Source organism: Macrobrachium rosenbergii, chromosome 25 (genome assembly GCF_040412425.1).
Source record: "Macrobrachium rosenbergii isolate ZJJX-2024 chromosome 25, ASM4041242v1, whole genome shotgun sequence".
Lineage (NCBI taxonomy): Eukaryota > Metazoa > Arthropoda > Malacostraca > Decapoda > Palaemonidae > Macrobrachium > Macrobrachium rosenbergii.
In genome coordinates this window covers 38,078,410-38,084,409 of record NC_089765.1, presented here as the reverse complement: position 1 = coordinate 38,084,409, position 6,000 = coordinate 38,078,410, and the positions used below count along the sequence as shown (strand labels likewise).

The window sequence follows — 6,000 nt, the reverse complement described above, 5'->3', positions numbered from 1 at the left end:
CCCCAACATCCTCAAGCACATCCTACCTCAACCAACTCCCTCAAGCCTTAGAGCCACTCGAAACCACTAACAATGCACGTTCTCTTTTCTGTGTAACCACACACACTGAGACACACACACACAGACCATAATTTCCAAATGATCATAGCATGCGATATCTCTCCGTCCATTCCCAAGTCGAGCAGCTCTTAAGATTAGTAGTTTTGTTACCTCTGACTGGAGGTGACTGTCGATTTACTAAACTTATCGATGAAGTTAGACGGGTATTTTTTTTTCACTTCCCAGATTTTAAAGGTGTGTGTGTGTATATAAATTGTGTATGTGTAAAACACATAAATTACACACACACACATATATATATATTATATATATATTACGTATCACAAATATATTAATAATAAATATCGTTTAAATTCGATTTCGCCAAACCTATGGAATAAATTACACCCAGCAGGAATTATAACTGATAAGTACTTCTGCTTCTGCGCCGGGTAGCCGGGTGGTCAGTCACTGCCTGTCGCTGTTTCTCAACCAGACCACGGTTCGAATCCTGGTCGGCACAGAAGCATTATCAGTTGAAATTTCTCCTGGGCGTAAGTTGTTCCCAAGGTGAATTCGATATAAGAGGATTTTTGTGGCTTAATATGTATATAGATGATGTAAGTTTATATATATTAATATATGTATGTGTATATATACGGTATAAAACATACAATACATGCATACTTTGTTGCATGTGTCACTTACTATGTGCCCATCCGATAACCAAATCTGCATGTATTACCACAGATATAACCCTAGACTTCCTCGCTGAGATATATGGGAAAACAGCTGCTTCAGAATGTTGACTTTTTCCTATTTACGAAAGAAAATAAAGGGTCGTTATTCCCTGAAGTTGCAACAGCACTTCCCCCTGTATCAGCATATGTGTCTGCACGTATAGTGTAAGTTATATCAACTTTACCCAACCACAAAGTCATTAGTTCAATTTGCGCACATTTCCTCATTCAACTTACATCATAGTTCAGCGAACCTAAAAACCGCAGCATCAGACCACAAGACTATTTTCGTACTACAATAAAAAAAAAATTCGATCTTAATGAAACTGAGATGAATATGAGTGTGCATCGTTCCTGCGTTTAAGTAAACGAACTCTAATGGCTCAAGCATGTTGCCTTGCAACTGGACACGTTCTACTCTACTCTACTCTACTCTCTCTCTCTCTCTCTCTCTCTCTCTCTCTCTCTCTCTCTCTCTCTCTCTCTCTCTCTCCACAAGCCATGCTTTTCTCCGTACATATAATCCACGCTCGAGTCACTGAATGATTTTTTTGTATAAAAAAAAAAAAGCGTAAGTTGTAGAACGTTGACTTCCCCATCCTATAATACGATGTTCAAGACCGTGGAGGGTAATTTTCAGTTCATGCAACTGTACCTGGGTGAGTAAATAGCTAAGGAATTGGGGCGGGAGATAAGCAGTGACTACCCTCTTAAATTCAACTTGAGTCTAATGTGCAGTGCTCACTTACCGAATCAGCTTTACGTTGGTCGAGCAAGTAATCATAATTAACTTGTCTCCGATGACTGTACATGATATGGGACGTTGACACACACGTGTGTGTATATATATATATATATATATATATATATATATATATATATATATATATATATATATATATGTGTGTGTGTGTGTGTATGTATATATATATGTGATATATATATATATATATATATATATATATATATATATATATATATATATATATATATATATATGTATGTATATATATATATATATATATATATATATATATATATATATATATATATATAAACATACCATAACTGTAGAATCTTCATCTTATATATGAGGCTACGTACGTTCAAATTTATAGAAAACCTATGGATTCAAGTTGTAAATTATAAGCTCTTCAATCAGCAGGTTGTAGTACGTCGTAGAAGAAATAGGAAGAGTCACTGGGGCAGGTACTTCATCTCAAGATACTAACTTATTCATCTTCATAGCATCAGTGAACCGTGCCTGTGCAACAAACACCCATTCCGCTAGACGACAGTTATAAGAATATTTTATTATGGCTACCTCCTAGGAAGTGTGTGCTGTAAACCCATCTGCATACTACTACCTAATCTGTTCTAGACATGATAATGCCGGCTGACTTCATTTCATAAATATCAAGTTAGGAAAGGACAGCCGACAGTGCAAAAGAGACATGCTGAAGTGCGAGACTATATATGCAGAGGGTAAGTTCACATTACATTGGATTTTTTAATCTGACATAACTGACATTACCATAACAAGCAACAGGCCTAACCGTGCCTGCGAGTCCAAAGGTCAACATCAGGCCTCTTATCCCAACCAGTAACTCAAGGCCCTTAGGGCACGGGCCCGTGTGGGCGCAAAGCAGCTTAATCTAAACCGACCTGATCAGTATCCAGGATCACGCAATGCGACCGTCAGCTCCAATAAGAAAGTCAAATCGCTAAAAAGAAAAACAACATTTTTCCACCGAGCTCTCTCTCGGCCTAAGTAAGGCTAGTATGACCCAAACGTTGCTTAGATCTTGGAAACTCAAAACAGACGTAGAAGGTATTTTTGATGTATAATTACCTCAAGTGTATACTGCATGACGTGCTTGACAATTAATAGCAAAATTGAAGGGTAAAATTCCCAGCGAGTGCCTTTTTCTCGTACATGGTCATAGCCCAAGCAAAGCTCTTAGTTAATCATTTCAGCCATATTTTGTAAATTATAACTGCCTGAGGACAAAGGAGACATAAGAATATAATTACAGAAAACAGCTGGCCTGAAGATGAGGATTCAAAGACAAATAACAACTGATCCTGCCCTTCGTTACATAACACCTGAAAAGTGAAAGGCTGTATGTATCAGGCACCAAAATGACTCGCTCATCACATATGACCTGAATATACAGGAGTGATGAATTACACAAGAACGCAGGCACATTCTACTCCTAGTCAAACTACTGCCAGAAAATTCTCTGGGCAAATGAGGGAATCAATTTAGTAACCTCAGCATGACACAGGAGAACTAATTCTATAGTAGGCTTGAATTACTGCCCAATACTGCTCTCAGCGCCACCGCACTTACCTTCCACTGACTGGCAATGACACCATTCGTGAAATTCATATGCAATAAACACATCGATCTAAACACAGCCTTTTCACACTGACAGAATACCAACTGATATTCAGTTTCGTTAAATGAACGATGTTTTTATCAGGGAAAGTGCACATACATAAGTTATTCACTGTAAAGGCATAAATATCAACATGATCTACCTAGCTATAGCAAATTAATGTTGACACTGATCACAATACAACTGACAGTGGTTGGGAAATATGGAGGTTGTAGTTTGTTTGACTAGACAATTTGCTTCTGTAAGAACACTCCCAAGTCCAAGAAAATGGTCTACTGCAAAGTTAAGAATTAGTTTTAACGGGGATCCCGCAAGGTAAGATTTTGGGGCTATTTCATCCTTATCGTAACCGGAGTTTAAACTACAAACTGCAACGGTCGCTTTATGTTTCTCTTTAATGAAATATGAGGGGTAGAAACAAGCAGTGAAGTAAATAACATATATGCTTTGCCATAGAGGATATTTTTTACCATAGCAAAACTAAAAATATAAAAAAGCCATAAAAAATAAAAAGGCCATAAGTTTTTTACATCACGCACTACCTTGGTCGAAAGGCGAATGTAATTACAGTAAAAAAACGAAGTTATAGACAAAGTCACTGCAAACTCTTCTGAAGCTATCAGTAAAGATATAAATGCCACTCGAAATTCCAAAGACTACACTTTCAAGAAGCAACCGAGAAGGACATGTCTAATCCAAATCATGCGAGAAAAGCTAAGTGTTCATGGACAGTCTTAAGTGACGACAAACTTCCCTTCTAAAACAACAGTGCCAGGTTGAGCACATAGTTCTGAGTTGCTCTTGTTACCGATTCCGCATGGTATCCACGCGTACTCCTAGGGCGAGTAAATGTACATGATCAAAAAGCTCTCAAAGGTGAGGGTCTACGTGCATGTGCTACACACCAATGACATTCTTACTTAAGTTGACGTGCACTACATGGTCTAAAATGTAAATTATTAGGAATACAGATTCTAAGAAGTCACAAAGAGGTGACTAAAACAGGTTTTCTTCTGGACTGTCTTCTCATTCTTTTTTGTTAGGTTAAAAAAAATCTAAATACGAAGTAAATAATATTCCACAATATACAAGAGGAACTTTGGAATTTTAGTTCCCCCAATCAAGGAACTATAATTTTTGTTTCTATTTTGAAGCCTTATCGTTGAAATTTTCTAAGTTACTCAAGATCAAATCGGGATAAAATAACAATAAAATTGAAAATAAAAAAGGAGCAAATAATAACTCCATCGTGAAAATAAACTGGCACAAAATGAAACAGTAGCAGGAGTAATGTAGTAGCAAGACAAATGTGACATGCACTCTTGTCAAATCCCCTTATTAATTTAATCGTCTTACCTGACCATCGCACCAGCTCTGCAGTGTCCCCGAGCGTTAGTGTGGAAAGGTAAGCTTACCTGTAATGAAGAAAAAAAAACATTAATTAAGGCATTGAACAAAGAAATGACACGCTAAATAATATGTGATTCAGAAAAAAAAGTTTCTCTCTCTCTCTCTCTCATCAGACACAAAGCGCCAAAGCTTAAAAACCCATAAGCCGAAAAAAGCGCTGGAGTTTCATAAAGCCCCTGTCATAATAGTTTCAAGAATCATATAAAAATCATTGCATTAACTATCTATGCAGTCACGATGCGCACACTGAGAATCACAGAGTTGTGCAAAATGAACTTTAGATTAAATAGATATTCAATTTATGAAGTCTTTTTGCTCAACGTATTGCTTCGAAGTAAGAATTACCTTTTTTTCTTTCTTCCTCCCACTTTTTTTATTTGATCAAATATTAGGTAATTGCATTTAAATTGCTCATGATTTTGGCCTTCTCATTAAATTAAGGAAAACGCTGGAAAAGAAAATCTGTTATTATTAGAAATAAAATTTTGTCATAATTACGTCTCATATGGCTCATCCTGTACGCATGTAATAACAGGAAACTGTAGATTTTGATTTAAAATTTTCCTACAATTGGCCGGGCCGGCAGGACAGCGTCTGTTACACCTGAAGTTTCCTCACATTTCGTAATTCCTTGTTCATTCGCTCTAGAGCAGAGGCCGACGGGACAATACTCCCGATTGTCTCTGGTTTACCCTAGAGCTTCTTTCCGTGAATCGAGCTGGTCTCTCGAGTTTCGAGGAAAGGTAAGCAGGGAGAAATCCTACGCTCAGAAGTACAAGGTGCTTATTGTTCTCTGTTTTACATTAATTGTTCGGTTCGAAATGAACGCAAAGAACAGAGTTGACATTATCCTAACTTATACTATTACTATTTTACATGTAATCATAGTCACCGCTTTCTGGTTTTTAAATATCATAAATCCTGTATATTGCGTTTTTACTGACTTACATTACACAGATACAAATTTTATTATTATTATTATTATTATTATTATTATTATTATTATTATTATATATATATATATATATATATATATATATATATATATATATATATATATATATATATATATATATCACAAACAGGACCTCATTCAGACTTTTTTGGTATGTAGGGGAGACATTTATTTCAGAATAAATATCTACACTAAATACCATCCAGTTTGAATGAGGTCCTGTTAGTAGTTTTACTAATGCACTGAACAATTGTGTATGTGATAAAGTTAATATATATATATATATATATATATATATATATATATATATATATATATATATATATATATATATATATATATATATATATATATACACACACACACACACATACATACAGTGCAAGGAAAGGGGGGGGGACCAGTTTACAGGTTCTCAACCCGTTGACCTTTATTAGTATTGTTGTTGTTGTTG

General features: G+C 35.8%; 1 protein-coding gene across 9 annotated transcripts in view; it reads right to left on the bottom strand.

Moving 5' to 3' along the window:
* The window catches only part of LOC136852569 (serine-rich adhesin for platelets-like), a 144,517-nt gene that overhangs the window by 54,434 nt on the left and 84,083 nt on the right, over nucleotides 1-6,000 (bottom strand). For 4 of the 9 annotated variants that reach the window (XM_067127363.1, XM_067127366.1, XM_067127367.1 and 1 more), the window contains exon 3: nucleotides 4,538-4,596. The exons of the other annotated variants lie outside the window; for them this stretch is intronic. The gene's annotated coding sequence lies outside the window, so the exon portion shown is untranslated. The remainder of the gene's footprint in view (nucleotides 1-4,537; nucleotides 4,597-6,000) is intronic. 9 annotated transcript variants of the gene reach the window in all.